We start from the raw sequence: 17,507 nt of genomic DNA on the forward strand, positions 1-17,507 counted from the left end.
CATTTTTAGGTCAGTATTGTTCCTCTTCAGTCCTTAAGCTGCTAAGTAGCATAACAGTTATGCTTCTGAGTTTATATTTTTGTCTTTTGGCTTGTCTCCAATTTATGCATTTTCTCATAGAATGCCTACTTACTTGCACTTTCACAGCAATTTCTTCAGTAAAACTGAACCAGCATTACAGCTGTACTGTACCAAACTAGGCACTGATTCACAGCTGAAAGCCTAGGCACAGGTTTTCACCTCACTTAATTAAAAAAATTCCATTGCATTTATTATTGGGAGTAATCCACTGTAACTCTACATAATTTCTGAATATCTGTAAGACCTGCTAGGAAATTACAGCACCCAAGTTTTAGGGTAAGGGCACGTTGTACCAATATGCACATTGTACTAATATGCAGTTTGGATCTTGGAATAAATCAATAATTTCAAAGCATGACTGTGTTAGATAGGTAAAAAGTCATAGTGAGGGGAAATAGGCCTGGTATATGTTACTGTTGCAACATATGTCTTTTCTCCTTCCCCACCTTTATCTGCTGTATAAAATGGTATAAATGACTACATAACGTTATAACCTGCAGGTTCATCTGATAGGTGACTGCCCCCCATGACCTATCCTCTAGAGTTTTTCATTAATCCTTGCAGTGTCTGTAAAAGAGAAAAGCTTCTATCTCTGCCCCTTTATTGCCAATTAAGTCTGAGAATTTGAAGAGCTTCATTACTGCTCCCTTGCTATGCTTGACCATTATGTTGACCCAGCGTCTTGCTTTGTCAGGCTATAGAAGTCATTCACTGATGGAAAAAGATCTCCGTCTATTCTGGTCTCAGCATGAATGTACAAGTTGGACAGCAAGAATAGGGTACCTCCAGGAGGTTTTAACAAACAGCTTTGACTTATGATAGGCAGGAGAGGGTAGGGGTTTATCTGAACTGAATAAAGGAAGCAAAGCTGCAAAGTACTTCATGAATAAAGTTAAATTCTTAGAAGCAGATACTTAATCTTCCAAAATGTGAACAGTTGTACCTGGAAATCTACGAAGAAAGAGAGATCAGTTTGGGAACCCCAGAATTGCTATTTGTCACAGCAAAATATTAGGAGTTTATTTAAATGTTTATATATCTGCCAAAATTAACCTCCAGGTCTTCCAGAAGTTTCCAGTGCCTTTATACATGCTGATTTCAGTTTTGAATTCTGCTGGAATCAGAAAATTCTACTGCAGTGCAAGTAAAAGCTCATGAAGTGAGAAACTGTTTGGATTCGGACACGGTGCTTGTAACAAATAAGTTCCAAAATTTTTCATCCTTCACAGAAGCTCAACATTCAAGCTGTCTTAGATCCAATGTGATATGCACCTGCTTCCATCTCTTTGTGAGTTGAAAATTCTGAACTGAATGCAGGTGTAGAAGGGGAAATCATTTATGTGTGTTGTTAACTGAATAGATCTACTACACAGAGGACAAAGTTTGGATTTTTAAGCATTTTAGTAGCCCCTGTAAATCACTGCATCGGTTTCTATCTGCGATGAAAATCACATAACTTGTATGAAGGTTTTTCTGTTTCTCCCTTACTGAGAAATATAGCTTAAAGTCATAAGAGTGAGGAATGTGTTATTTAGAATGCTTACCTCTCAAAAAAATGGAAGTATTTGATTTGTCAGTTTTCTTTCAATTACACAATTTTATATTTTAGAAAACATTTAAAATTAAAATGTTTGAGTTTTATGATAAACTCTGGAGTTGAAGACAAAGCAATATGTAAAGCATTAAACGTAGATTGTGTTCAGCAAGAAGCTGCAATATTTCAATTGTTAAGCTAGAATGGACCCTTTTTTTTTTTTTCCTGGTTGTTCTCCAGTAGGAACACTGTTTTGGTAGTGAGACAGCTCTGTGTCAGACTTTGCCATGATTGTTTACATCTCTTCCCTTCAGTTTTTCAGAATTATAATTTTCTTCCTTTCTTCCTTGAAGTTCAGTAAGGAAGCATGGGAATATAAAAAGGATGTCCAAGACAGCTTAGAGTTAACTGAACAGTTCATTCATATGTTGATTCAATATTTATGTCATTTGCAAGACTTGAATTACCTTATAAATCACATAAAGAATTATGTTAGTTGTATACAAACTTATCCATATTGGGTGCTTTAGTTTTATTTTTAGATGAATTTTAGCTATTTTTTCATTACAGTAAGGAACTGGGCTCCTATCAAACTGAGGATCTTACATGATTCGTTAGCTACTTGGTTGACAAAAACTGTTATCTAAAATTCTAAATTTTTTTTTTTTTTTTTTTTTTTTTTTAACTCTTCTCCCCGGCTTGCTATGGGAGGCAGAATGAAAACAGCTTCTTTGCTTTACCTTTAATAGGTCATCAGTTAAAACTTCAGGCTGGCTTCTGACTAGTTTCATGTGGGCATGGCTCCTGCTGAAAACCTCAGGTCTTAATACAGAATATACTATATTTCCCTTTCTTTCCATTTAACCAGTGTTTTGCTTCTTTTTAAAGACATGTACTGTGTATCTTTATCCCAGTGTGTTGCAAGTCTTTGATCTGCCTTCAAGTTATCAGCAGTTCTTTATCATTTCTCAGGCATCTTCTCCCAAGCCACAGGATACAGTATTCTTTTCTTATTATTAACCGACTTTGGCTTATTGATGCCTTTTCCTTTTCTATAGTTGCCTTGCTCCTTTGTCCATTGGAGAAATCTAATTACTATAGATGCTAATTATAGGCTATATAAAATAGGATTTTACAAGCAGTGCTGAGCTGTATTTTGTGCCAATGTAATTTTGTTCTGGACAGTTTTATAAGCATAAATTGCTGTCTGAAAGACCATATTCTGCAATTACCTATTTAGGTCAGGTGGGAGGTTTCTTGTAAGTTAACCATTCATGTTTATATAGAAAAACAAATTGGAGTTGCTCTTATAAATGATGAAATACAAATAAAACACCATTTGTTCCCATTTATCTGTTGCTGATGCTTTAAAAATAAGAAAAAGGGGGAGGGGAAGCAGGAAACCAGCATGGCTTGGCAAGGACCTGCTGGTCAGACTGAGGGAAAGGAAGAGATTGTACCAGCTGTGGAAACAAGGGTGTGTCACCTGGGGAGAAAAAAGGTATGCTATCCAGACTTGCAGAGAGGGGATTAGGAAAGCCAAGGTAAAGATGGAAGTGAACTTGGTGAGAGATGTTAAAAACAAGAAGGGATTCTATAGGTATGTTGGCCAGAAGAGGCAGGCCAAAGAGAGCATACCTCCTTTAGTACACGAGAAAGGATAACTCTCTACAACAGGTATGGAGACGGCTGAGGTACTAAATGAGTTTGTTTGTTTTTTGTTGGTTTTTTTTTTTTTTTTTTTTTGCCTTAGTCTTCACTGGCAGCCAGGATTCTCTGAAATTTGTATCCCTGGGCCTCTAAGTGGGATCTCAGGGAGTAAATTTCCCCCCTGCTGTAAAGGCAGAGCAAGTCCAAGACTGACTCATGAGACTGAATGGGGGGGGGGGGGGAGGATATGGCTTTAAGCTCAAGGAGGAGCAGTTTAGATTGGATGTCAGGAGGAAGTTTCTTACAGAGTGATGAGGTGCTGTAAGAGTCTGACCAGAGAGGTTGTGGATGCTCTGTCCCTGAAAGTGCTCAAGACCAGGTTGGATGGGTCCCTGGGATACCTGTCCTGGTACCAGATCTGGAGGTTGGTGGCCCTGTTTGTGGCAAGAGGGTTGAAAGTTGATGATCCTTGGGGTCTCTTCCAACCTAAGCCATTCTGTGATTTTATGAATTTCATAATGAGAAACAAATTGGAGATAATGCTATTATTTACTGTGTTATGTTTTATTAATTCTGTTTCTTGTACTTTGAGATCAAACTTTTGAGGAATAATTATTTTTTCTCAAATATCACTGAAACTCAAAGGCTGCTATTGTGCTTATCCTTGTTTTGCTTAAGCTAAACATATGGTCTTAAAAATAAAAGCTGTAAAAACAGTCTCTATCATTGACAGTTTTGCCATTTCTAGGACTAGCAGCTGGGAAGCTCTGAACAATCATCGTAGTCAGAGTAAGGAAAGTAAGAAATCTGAGAGAAAGGAAATAAATGTCTTACTAAACTAAATCTGGAGAAATGTACTCTATTTTAAAATGCCATGCAAGAATCAAATATTGCCAATGAAAATATCAAGAAAGGAAAGAGGAAGAAAGCATCAGCAAACGATGAATAGAATATTTATTCTGCAAAAATAGAAACAGAAACCCTTCAAGATGAAAGCAGTATGTGATCTCATTTTCTACACAAAAGCAGCAATGCACTTTTAGGGGAATAACTGTCATAATGGTAATTATAATGGATTCAATAAGCTGCATCTTGAACGTCAGATCAGCAAATCACTGTAATGCCTAATCAAGATCAACAATAGCTAATCTCTTCCCCAACAAGCAAAAAACTTCACTTGAGACGGCGTGTTTCAGAAACTTCCTCAGTAAGCTTTTTGAACTTTCTTCCCAGGTATCCAATGCCCATAGAGCTTCTGCATTAGCAAGTAAGTGCAAAGCAGCAATGTAATTTGATGCAAATCTTCCAGTCATCCCTATTTACTAAATTTTGGGTTGCACTACAGAGCAGCCTCAAAGAACTTCTGTCTTGGACACTAAATGCCACTGCATGGAGCATACTAATACATTCAGTTTAGGGCACCTGAACAGCACTTGTTCCTAGAAGCAAACCTCTGAAATGCATATAATGTAAACCTCACTTCCTCGGCTATTTTCGTTGACAGGTTTACTTTTATTCATTGGCACTACTTACCAATGTAGACATAAGTACTGTGGTCCAAGATCAGACTAAATAGACCACAAGATCAAGTAGACAGGGGTACAGCAAGTGTTGCATGAAAAACTCAGTGAATAGCTGGTCTTAGCACAGTGGCAGTATTTTTATTAAAAAAAAAAAAGAATAAAAAAAAAAAAAAAAAGAATAAAAAGGGTTGAGGACTTGTCTGTTTATAATACTTTTAGTTAAGTAATAATAAAACACAGTTAAGTAATAAGGAAAGATGCTTTAGAAAAAATAAGTAAAGGAACTTAAAACATTGACTTTAGAAAAGCATTTAGAAAACATTATTTCAGCTGTTTTTTCCAGTGCATTTCTGTTCTTTAATCTTCATTGTTTTTCAAAACTATCTTTAGAAGCCTCACTCTTTCTTCAATCTCTTTTCTTTTTAAGGTGTGTTTCTTAAATAAACAAGATGTATAAAAATCTGAGTAACCATACATTTTGGAAGCTATCAGTTTGGAAATACTAGGCTCAAAGTACATTGAGAAAGAATTAACTCTACTGAGATAGAGGACTCTACGGCAGCTGAAATACTTCACATTGAAAATCTAACTATAAAGAAAACGGGGGGTAGAAAGGGTGGGGGCTGAGAGCAGGACATCAGGCTTAATTAAGTTGTTCGTGAACAACTTGCCATTTATGAGAATTGGTGAATTTGCCAAAAGCTATGCAGAAGTGAAGTATTTAATTCTAAATTATCAGCAACCTTTTCTTCAGCAGTTACATCTCAGATATTTCATTTTGGCTTATTAAGGCATTTGCATTTTATTTTCATTCTGATTTCTAGGGGCAGGTAATAATGGAAACCACCAATTTCTCCAGTTTTAACTTTTTGTTTGTTTGTTTGTTTGTTTGTTTTAAAAATGCTTTTCTAAGAAATACATAGCTTAGCATATGATGAGATGCATGCAATATGGTTGCACTGGTATGCAATGTATGGCATCATACATAGGGGAATCATAAGAAAAATTGATGTAGGAATGGTGGTATTGTGTAGTAAGACAAGAACATATGATCAAGGACATCTGTCTCAATATGCTCATTCGCCACAAGCAGTAAGTGGCAAGTCAGAAAAGAACCTAAGAACAGGACCATTCCACAGGAAGGATTCCTCAGGTAGTTTACTTTAGCTCTTGAGTTTCCTTAAGTGTCTTCACTATCTCTTGCTTACATCCTGAAATTTTGTTTGTGTATAATGTCAATAATATGTTAAACCAAAGTGATTCTATGAGAAAAATATATATACATTTATAGATGCTCTGTAGCTACTATTTCCTAAGGGTTTTGTTTGGTTTTGTTTGTTTTCTTTTGGTTTTGTTTTTATATTTTATCTGCACCCATGGAATTCCTAGTAGAAATGAAAAGCATGCACCTACATTGAGCTTATTTTTTCAATAATTTTCTGAATATACCAGATCCTATTTCCTGTCAGAAATCTATCTCATGTCTTGCAGAATGTCAGTGTTTCTCTATGTTTTGTAACTGGTATGATCTCAACACTAAATATGGTGCTGAGAGCTGGGAAATTCCAATCCATAAAGAATAGCAGTTCTTGGAAACAAACTCGTGCTGATTCATATGGTTATTGATTTGGATTTTCTTTCTTGGAAAGCATAAGTATTAAGTTTTAGAGTACTGTAAAAATACTCATAAAAACAAATAATAAAATTGTCAATAGAGAATTAAATGTCATTTCTGACATCATTGTACATGTCATCTGGAATTTCCATACTTGTGCGCTTACCAAAGTTTCATGTTAAAGCAAGCTCTAAAGCAGAAAATCCCACATTTAAACAAACAAACAAACAAATAAATAAATAAATAAATAAATAATGTTACCAAAGAATTGACCAACCCTCACCAGAGCCATAATTGAGCAAACTGAGCATACCTTAAAGATTAGAAAGCAAACACCATGGAGTCCAAAATGCTATCCAAACTGATGGCTGAAATGTCTAATTTATTTTTGTTTTCTGAGATCACTGGCCAGTTTCTTTTATATTCTTATCTACACCAAATTTTCCAAAATCAAATCAAGTCTCTGAAGGATGGAAAGCTGTTTTTTCTGAGCTCTCTGGGGAGCCTAAGGCTAAGGGGATAACAACAGGGCAAGACAGAATCACAGTCTAGATGATCAAATTATTCTTTACTCTTCTTTTATCTTCTAAAGTTGTCAAGGAATTGGTTGCAGTGAAGGTGATTTAAAGAGTGTGTCAAATATAACAGCAGTGAAAGATCATCAGCATACATGAAACCTCCCAGAAATGTTCTGTCTCTTAGCTCTAAGCTACTTTAAAACTAGGCAGAAAATTTCTGTGACACTTTCTAGTCCACACTGTTGGTGTTATGTGAATGTATTCCACAAAATTTATTTTGGATCTCTACAAATTTTCTGATACCTTGGGAGATTTTTTTTTTTATTTTTTTTTTTTGTCTTTTGAATGCTAATTTGTCCAGTTGTAGTGTATTAATGATTAAAATAAAGATCATATTCACATTTTCTATGTTCCGGCACATGCAGAACTCTGTAAAGTAAGTCAAAATCTCAAATCTCAGCTGAATACCGGATTAAGAATCTCACATTTTGGTGTGTTTCCAAAAAAGCATAAATTTTCATATTTGAAACAGTAACTGTGAAACCTGATTCCATAAGGATAGCATTAAAAGCTATAAATATAACTATAAATGTATTTGGCCTGAATTGAATGTATTTCTGGAATGTATGTTTATCTATTACTGTGTCTTACTGAATGTACCCATACGATTCTTGCTATACTCAATTTTGAGCTGAATGAGTGCTGTGTTTTGTACAAATTGATTGTTCTGTTGTCATATAAGATGGTATGTCATTGTCCAATTATCAAATATTGTATTTTTTATGATGATTACACAAACTGCTTTAAGTCAGTACTGCACAGCTATGGCTAATGATACTAAATAAAATGACACACGGAAGGAATCTATCTGAGATAATCCAATAATTCCCTATTGTTATGGAAGTCTGCATTTATTTTGAATAATCATTGGTTTCTACAAGAAAACACTGATAATTATATTTATGTATCTCAAGTATTTTCTCAGGAAACAGACAAAAAGCCTTGCTCAGTTTGTTTTAAGAACAAACACAGTATCACTATAAGTATTTTTTGTTTATTCTGAAGATGAAAAGGATTAGTAATGGTAAGAAACATGATACTAAACAGTAAATTTTTAGGGTATCTTTTCAAGAGAAAATAAAGTCAGAGTTTGCACAAACTTTTACAGATTCAGTAGGAATGTTGAACATGGTATACATAACCAAATGCGAAACAAACAGGACCTTGTCATTTTATGCTATACAGCATGTGTCCAGCCTGAAAATCACATGAACATTTAATAATGTGGCCCCAAAGAGAAAATAAGGTTTCAGCATTTTTATATGATTTTTAGTGATATTTTTCATCAGTTGATTGCACATAGTTCAAATGCGAACTGCACAGGCAACTGCAGAAAGATGTGTAGGGGAGGGTACAGAGCAGTGCGAACTCCACATATCATGTCCACCGCACAGACTTGGTCAAAGCTAAACTTGTGTGTATTGTATGTCATATTATATTTTTTGGATATACACAAGTAGGCATGAAATAACTAAATAACCTAGAAATTGCAATTACAACCTGATTTCTCAATGTTTTATATTTCATTAAGTTACATGTTTCACTGGCAATATCTAGAAGAGTGTGTTGTGTTTTCCATATGACAAGGGTCAGGTTAAGGGCTACATTCACATATAAAACTGTTCATCCTTACTTTTCTATTTCTGAAAATATTTGCATTTCTGCCTGATTTAGAAATTCCTTTGGAAAAAGTCTACAGGTTGATTTTTTACTTGAATTGGAAGAAGTCCATGACTTTTTATTAATGCTCCAACACATGGAAAGGAGCTGATACTCATGAACTGATACCAGTATATTCAGAATGAAATGTAGAAGTATGGAATATTTTATGAAACCTGGTGGTTCTACAGTGAAGGGAAAGCAAATATTGAAACTTTGAAAATGTTTAATAATAGAGCTGTCTGCATCTGTCTTGTACATTCGTCAGTATCAGGTTGAATTTAGACAAACTTTTTTCTTAAGCAAAATATTCATACCCCAATTATTCTTCGTATTATTCTTCTGTAAATGCAGAAGCAAATTTTTGAAAACAGAGCTTCCTGATGGAATGTCAAGTGATATTTGGCTTAAGAAAAATAATTAGAAAATAAACATTTTGATTGTTTGCCTTGAAGCATCTTTATTGTTTTGGAATATTGCATTACAATTGTTAATCCCTATTTTGCTATGATCTGAAAGAGCATTCTGAGTAAATTTTAACTGTAAGGAAACCAACAGTTTTTTTGTTTTCATTTTGATTCCCATGAAGACAAATTTCAAAACTGTGCAATTTGTGCAACTGCATAATTACAAACAAAATGTGTCTCTTCACAGCCTGTAATTCCAACTGGAATTGACTTCCAATCTGGAAATCCTTCAGGAAAATAGTATAAATCTCAATTTAGAGTGGAATAAAAGATTTGTATTTAGCTAAATATAGCTAAAAATCAGTCTGCAGAGTTATTTACCTTTAGCCATACTTATGACCGAGATCTGAGTTTACCACCACATATGCCATTTCCTTGTATGGACTTCAAAGACCTCTCTCTTTGAAGATGCAGAGGTTAGACTGGTAAGCCATTCCACTTAGGGCTGTCTACCTCCACTATCCATACACATAAAAGCTACTGGGAAAAAAATCAAACCCACTTCCATTTGGGCCTGCATAACTTTGCAACTAACTTTTAAAGTTAATACTGTAATTTTAAGGCTGAAAAATGCATATATAAAATTACATGGATGACAATGAAGACCACATTCAACAAATTTAGCAGACTTTAGCACAAAGTTCCACATGCTGAGGAAATGAATCTTAACAAATTAGCTCCAGATATTAGACCATATTAGTGAGAGCTGCAGACAGCCTTACAGAGCTGGCTTTTTAACTGAAGAAATGCCCCCAAGAAGACTCTTTTCAGCTAATGAAGGTATTATATAAACAGTTAAAAGGCAGTTGCTGGAGGCTGATAATAAACTCAAATATCAGCAGTCAGTAATTATTAAGTTTTCCTATCATTTCAGAATAAATATCCTGTTCTAGTTCTGATAGACCTGCTGAATGGAGACTTTCCTGTCACTTTGTACTATTTTGTGGAGAGTATGTGTGATGTCTTCCACCATATCTCCATCTCCATTTTAAGATCAGACAAAGACTAAAGTTGGCAATCAATAATCTGTACAGAAACAGTAAAATAAATTAATCAGATTGATAATTATTAAAGTGGTTTTGCAACAACTGAAGGAGTTGCCAGAAGGTAAAGGATGCATGACTAACCCACCCTGAAAGACAAAGTTACCAACAGCACTTCTTTCTTTAAAAAAGAGGCAAAAAAACTGTTGGCTTCACCCAGCAGTTTGTAAATTATGCATGGTCATTACCGTTATGATTCACACTGGATTAAATTAAATAAAATTTTGTTAAATTATTTCATCTAAATATGAGACCAGTGACCAAATATGTAATTTTTATGTCTTTATTAGTAGATTTTGTTACATGAATAGCTAGCATTTACTATTAATTGTTACCCTAATTAAAGCCATACTAGTCATTTCCATTAGCTTACTCAAACTTCTCCAGAACTGTCCGTCTGGTTTTAATCAAAACCAAATGGTAATCCAAGTTCTCAGGCTGGAACAGCTAAGAGGAAGTCATTCAGAGGAGGCAGAAGAAAGCAGAAAAGATAAACAGATGATATTCACTAAATTTGTGCAGAGCAGAGGATGTAGATGCTGTGGGTTACTCTGAAGACGTGATTCAGGCACTCAGTCAAATTGGAACGAAGTAGTTACAAGTGTTTTATGTCAGCAAAATCCTAATATGATCAAGATGGAGTCTGTCCTTTTGCTTTCACAGAGCTGGATTTGTGTGACTCCGGAGGATTCTCAGAAGAGGTAAAGCAACATATACTGTTGCCTGCTATATGACTGCGTTTAAACCATAGCATTCATTTTCTCAGATCCAGATAAATCTCTTGAGTAGGAATGCAATTTTATTAGCATGTGCATGGTATCTATCGAACTGTGTGTATGTGCTGATCAGAATAGCACCAGAGCTTCTGTAAGCTGAATTTAAATTGTGTTGTTGTCTGCCTTTTTCCTACTACCTGGTACCAAGATGAGGTGTTTCGGAGACACTCCCCTGTTGTTCGGGTTAACTGGCATCTTTGCATGAACCCTGGAGATGTGCAAAATGTATGTATATTTTTAATGAACAGAAAACATCTGGGAGGGGTTTAAAACATGTTTGTATTGTGTAACGGTAGCAGGGACCTTCCAGTTTCATAGAAATACCTCAGCAATGTGTTAAGCTGAATGTCTTGAAATTTTCAGTCTGGGCGTCTTTTTCCCTTTCCCTCTCTCTTGCGCACTCACTCCCTTTCTCTCTGCCTTGCGCACGCACACACGCTCTCTCCCTCTCTGTCTCTCTCTCCCTCTCTCAAAGGCAGGAAATACTTTTCAGGCAATCTGGGCCTGGTTGTTGAGGCCCCTTTCACAAAACATCAGTCTGAATTTAGTAGACAGAAGTCACTGGGAAAAGCTTGACAGGCTCGTGCTTAGCTAAGGCTCCCTCCAGCTGCAGAGGTTGTTTTTGTTAGAATCACACACTGAGGAAAACTGCTTAGAATAGAGCAAGGATCTCAGAAGTGTAATCTGAACTTTTATGCTAGCAGGAGCTAACTGGGACTGGGTTCTTTTGTTTGTTGGTTTTTTGATCCCCTTTTTTTAAGGATATATATATTTATTTTTTTTACTTTTTTTTTTTTACTTATTTTTTTTTTACCAAAGATTTTAGGAAGGTCATGTCCAAGTTTGTCTTTCTCTTCATTTACGTAAAGCTGTCTCAGAATCTTCCTATACCTTAAAATCAGACAAAATACTTCTTTTTTTTCTTTTTTTTTTTTNNNTTTTTTTTTTTTTTTTTTCCCTTAAGTGGGAGAAAGAAAAGAAAAAACAGGAAAGAAACAAGCAGCATCCAGCACTGGGGCTTTCAGCGTTCAGGATCTCAGCACTAAAACTGGAGGTAAATAAATATCATTGAAAATGTAAACTAAGTTGTATGTTGCTAATTCTTTTAATCAAAATGTGCCAGAGCTATAACAAAATCTTCTTGTTCATTTTTATTAATCTCTTAAAAATATGCTTGATATGCTGAACTTTGTTTATTTGCATTCATATATAAATAGAACTGCATGGTCTTGCCTGCATGTTTTTAATAGGCATGAAATAAGAAAGCTAGAAGTGTGAATGATATCCTTTTTCACCTCATTTGCCAACAGGGAGGGCATTTAGGGCTATGTTTTTTTTCTCTTTCCCCACCTTCTCCTCCCTTTTCTTCCCTTCCCCTCTGTTAGCAATGACGATGAGAAGAGACTTAGGTAGATATATCTGTCATGGTGTCTAGCATTTACTTTGTCCTAAATGAAGTCTGCAGTATAAATGATAATTCATTCTTAAATGTCTACACTCTAAATATGCAATTTCAAGGTATCCTTCTTCTTGTTAGCTAAGGCAGGTTATTTTTAGTAACCTTTAATTAGATAGGCAGTTTGGGGTGCACTGTGATAGCTTTTGGAAAGAAAGCAAGATTCAGTGAATGTCAGCAGGCTACGTAACTTTAGTGAAGATGTATGAATTCTATTTTTCAACCTACTTAAGGTTTAACTATTAAAAGTAAAAAGAATCTGCTGCTTGAGTGTTTAGGGGGAAGCTCAGGATATCATTTTTGACCGTGTGAACAGAGCTGCGGCTATTGAAGTGGTGACTTAAGCGTTTTTCGCATCTTATATGTGGTTTTCTATGTAGTATCCTTTGTCATTCTAAATATCTAAAAGGACAGCTGTTATTTTAAGTAATGTAAGAGATTCTTGCATTGTTAAGACTACATATATTTATTAGCTTGTTCAGTAACAGGAGTCATCTGTTCACATACACTGAAGAGAATTTTATGAAGTTTTTTTGTTGTGTTTTTACTAAATACTGTTTTGAAATAACTGGTGAGTAATGGAATGATTTTGTGGCTGCAAGGGAAGGGAAGAAGCAATAGGAACCCTGGAATGGTGTCCAGTCTCATCTCTGTAATAATAGACTGAGAACTGTGCCTTACTGCCCAACCCATGTTGAAGAATGTCCTCCATGCTGTTCAGAAGCTCTGGGCCGTAAAGAGCATGGGTCTGAATGGGGTAGGAAACAGCTGGTAGGCAGCAAGTTACTCCTGGATATACCCTAGAGTGAACTTCAGAGTGGTAGTTACAACTTCCATAGTCCTTTGTCCTGAGCTGGGAGAGCTGTGGTAGGTCTGTGCTGAGATCAAGTTCAGAAAATAATCTGACCACCTGAGTCTCTGTATCACTCTCATGAAATTCATGCTGGCACTTGAATTTGCCAAGGGATTTAGCATTAGTACCTTTCAGTCCACTCTGTTACCATACTTGCCCCTGCAAGTGTGTATGTACATACTCAGTCACTGTGCTTAAACAGAGGAGAAAATATAAAATGACTAAAACAATTACTCCACATATAGGGACATCTTCTATAGAATCTTCTGCTGTCTTTTAAAGGATATGATGAATGACCGCATTTGACCTCACTTGCAAGTAAAAGTACCTGAGACACTTGAGCTGTAGGGTAGGCAATGGAATAAACTCCAGAAAATCCTTTCTCATTTAACTCTGAAGTTTCCCACAGGCCATAAGAAAATATAACACACATAAGTGCCCTACTTTTTCATTTAGAATGTTTAGTGAATAGCTCTGAATACAAATCCCTGTTGCAATTCAGGTCCTGGTCCTACTTAGTCTAAGTTTTGTGTTATACTGTTTCCTTGGATATTGTTATTAAAAAACAAACCATCCCCCCACAAAAAAAAAAAAAGTAGTGAAAACATAGGGTACAGTCTAGTCCTGAGCATCTATAGCTTTTGACCCATTCTTTTCACCCGAAAATATTAATATCTTTTTACTTGAAACACACATAAAGCCAAAATAGATACATGAGATGATTACTTTGAACACTTAAGCACATTAACTTATATCTCTAGCCTTGAGCAAAACTAATGCAAGGCATCAAGTTCTTACAATAGAAAAGACTCAAAGACCTCTACTTTGGCATAAATTTATTACCTTGCAAATTATCTTATATCATGTACCTGTTGACTTCAGTGTTAAATTCTGTAATCAGAACACCTAAACAAAATAAACTGCAATATTTGGGCCTAATTCATGAAGATCTTTGTGACACAAAGGAAAATTTACCTCATTGGAAAATAAACTGAAAAACAAAAATGACTGTTTGAGTAGGCAATTTTTGAGTAGGCAAGACTTATGGTAATTCTTATGAACTGCTGAGGTTATAGTCTATTTTTAAGTTTTGCTTTAATGTGGTGGAAAAATAGAAGGATGTCCATTTTGCCTTCTTTTTAATAAATGTCAACATTTAATTCTTTTTTTTTTTATTATTTTCTTAATTGTCTGAAATTTTATGCTGAATTTTATAACATATTTTTCTGTTTTCTTAAAATGAGTTTTGTCACTGAAAATTACCAACTTTGATGCAAAGCTTCCCTGAGGAGGACAGTAGCAGAAACAGGAAGAAAAATTATGAACAATTTCTTTCTTTCTTTCTTTCTTAGGATATATACTTCTGAACATTCTTTTTTTCTTGTAGCCATCTGGTTCTATTTTCTGTTGCTTTTCGTTGTTGTTGTTGTTTTCTTTTTTAATGTTGGTGTCCAATTCCTTTGACGAAAGGAAAAGGAAGAAAAAAAAAAAGGAATTAAAAGAAAAAGAGCAATTGAAATAGCACGGCCAGAAGAGCTACACCTTGATCTCCTTCCTAAAATCTGGAGATTGGATGTAGATTCTGGAGGTTTCTGATTCTACTTCTCACTCAAATTAGGGTCAGCTAAAACAGGCTGCTCAGGGCTTTGGCTACTTGAATTTTGATTATCTCCCAATATGTATCTGTGTCAATACTTAGTAAGGACTTTAAATATGGCTATCTACACAGGTATGCTCTTTTTTTTTTTTTTTTTTAATCTTTGTATATATGTTCAGGTAAACATATGTACAGGTATGTATGAAAGTATCTCCTGAACCAAATGCATAAAACATTTTTGCTGCAAACACTATGTAAATAAGACTGTGATCGTGATGTTTTGAAATAATTAACTCTATTGAATTTAAATGCTTTATTGGGCTCTTGGCTGCATTTCAGGATGTTTTTCTGTTTCTTCATTCCTCATTGGTATTTGTTGATGATTCTAGATTTTAAGTGCAGTCTTTTGGTAGAGAATTTCAAATCCACTATTACCATAATTACTTGTTTCTGTTGAATAAGGAAAATCTCTTATGTTGGAATTACAAATGCCTTCATTATCTCTAACATGTTGTATGTTATCTACCGAATAGAGAGGTCTGCCCTGTGCTCTACATATCTTCATGAAAACTGATTTAAATCACACAATGTATTCTTTTAGTCTTCATTTTCCTCTGGACTCTCCTATTTTCACTCTGATTTGTGCTTTTTTTCCGTTTGGTATTTTTTTTATGTCTTGTGTCAAATTCCAGTAGGCTTAGATTAAATGCCCTTGAGAAGGCATTTTCAGGAAAATTCTGTTATCTCTGAATTGCAAGTTCTCCTTCATCCCTCTAGCTTTCTATCAGTTCTGAACTTTCCAGGGTAGTTACTATGTCACATTACTAAGAATTCTGTAGTCTGATTCACTTTACCTCATCTGTGATGAATGTACCTTAATGCACAAATCTTCCAAGTTGCATGTAACTATACTTAAGGAAAGTTTCCACTGCAATCTAAAGTTTTATTTTGTGTAAGAGAGATTGAAAATTACAGTGTAATTATACTAGGAGATGAGAAAGAGATAGAGTAGAAGATTATTAAACAGCATTATTCTGCATAGAGAAGTAAATGATAATGGAAGAAGCAAGATAAGCCAGCAATATATCCACCTATTCCAACTACTGGCACATTTTTAGTAAAGCTGAAAGCTGCATAACTGTGGCATAATAAACATCAAACAACCTCAAGTTTGTGTTGCAATCTTTAATAGGAACACTGCAAAATGTAAAGTTACTTTCTTGCATTTTCTCTTGCAAGACACAAATGTGAAATAGGCATGGGAGGAATTACGTTGGTTTCATTGGTTCAGTCCGCAGCAGTGAACTCCCCAGTTCTGATCAGCCCTGAGAGGCCCAAGAGGTTCAACCCACTGAAAGTTGTAGTGTTGGATTAAACACCTGTCTGTAGGAGACATCAGTGTGGCAACTTCCAAACCCAAAATGAGCATCAGCTCTATTGGGAATATAAAAGATTTTTAAAAGCTTTTTTCTTATCATATGAACTGGTAGGTGGCAAAGAAATTTGATCCAAGTAGTACCCTCCCAAATAGAGGGAGGGTAATATTTTTTGTTGTTGTTGTTGTTTGTTTGTTTGTTTGTTTTGTGTGTGTGTACAGAAACAGTAGTTTGCAGAGTTCAATGTGTATTCCCAAGCAGGTTACAGAAACTGAATAAGAGAGAAGCATCACAAAACTGATAGATCAACAGATGAGTCTGGAACTGAGGCCACTCTGTAAAATGATTTTCAGTGTCTTACATGTGAAGTATACACATACTAGGGTCAAAATTACTTTTTAGTCCTGTGTTCACCAGCAATGAATACATGTATGTGGTCTACTCAGTAAGGTCAATGCATATCAGCAATCATAGCCCATAGAGCCTTGGGCTTCACAGTTCATGGCTATAACAAGCTCCGGCAACTCTTCTTTAAATGGAAACACTTTATTAGAACTGAAAATATAAAAGGCAGGATCTGGTTAGTTTATATTGTTTTCCAAGGAATTTCCTCTTGCTAGAAAATTATTTTTTTACTAGAATTGGCTAGAAAATGGCATTTCTTTCATGATAAGAAATTAAAATAAATAAATAAATAAATAAAAATAGAGAGAAAGAGAGAGAGATTTGGGAAAGAAAAAGTTATTCTAATTTAGGACTAAAAGTAATAGTCACAGTTTTCTGGTTGGATAAGTCCTATGGGACAGCCTTTTTTACTTTTGTGTCTGCTTGTTGAGTTCCTCCCAGTCAAGGAGAAGAGGAAGGAAAGTGCAAATAATCCGACAATGAAATTATTTTTTCTGTTCTCCAGAAGTGGAGAGCAGAAAGAGTTTGGGGGCAGGATTGGTGGGACAGACATAAAAGCACAAAAATAAAATTCCCTTCTAAGAGGTATTCTTCTTGAAAAAGGAATTTCTGTGTTAAGGCCTCCTATTTCTCTATTGGATGGTTTTATACTTGATGGCTGTTGTCATTCTGAAATGATGCTGTGGTGAAGGTGATGGAGAACATTCCATTATCATATCAGCTAGTAGGAATTCAAAGTTCATTCTTAATATAATAAAATATCATTAAAGATTATGTTCAAGAAGAATAATTGCACCATTATACTTTAAAAAATACTATTGCTCTGTTTCCTTGACTACTCATCAATGTCAAAAATATAAAGTTGGATGTGTATATTGTTATGTAATTTGGGTT

The 17,507-nt window shown here is 35.2% G+C and overlaps 1 protein-coding gene across 4 annotated transcripts in view; it reads left to right on the plus strand.

Annotated features, from left to right (window-relative positions):
- Positions 1 to 17,507, plus strand: part of DLC1 (DLC1 Rho GTPase activating protein) — a 222,320-nt gene that overhangs the window by 14,743 nt on the left and 190,070 nt on the right. The window contains exons 1-3 of one of the 4 annotated variants that reach the window (XM_015862300.2): positions 10,693 to 10,851; positions 11,075 to 11,151; positions 11,891 to 11,980. The exons of 1 other annotated variant lie outside the window; for it this stretch is intronic. The gene's annotated coding sequence lies outside the window, so the exon portion shown is untranslated. Of the gene's footprint in view, positions 1 to 10,692; positions 10,852 to 11,074; positions 11,152 to 11,890; positions 11,981 to 17,507 lie in introns of those variants that run through there. 2 more of the 4 variants (XM_032444090.1, XM_015862302.2) reach the window with 2 other exon arrangements.

This window comes from Coturnix japonica, chromosome 4, assembly GCF_001577835.2.
Source record: "Coturnix japonica isolate 7356 chromosome 4, Coturnix japonica 2.1, whole genome shotgun sequence".
Lineage (NCBI taxonomy): Eukaryota > Metazoa > Chordata > Aves > Galliformes > Phasianidae > Coturnix > Coturnix japonica.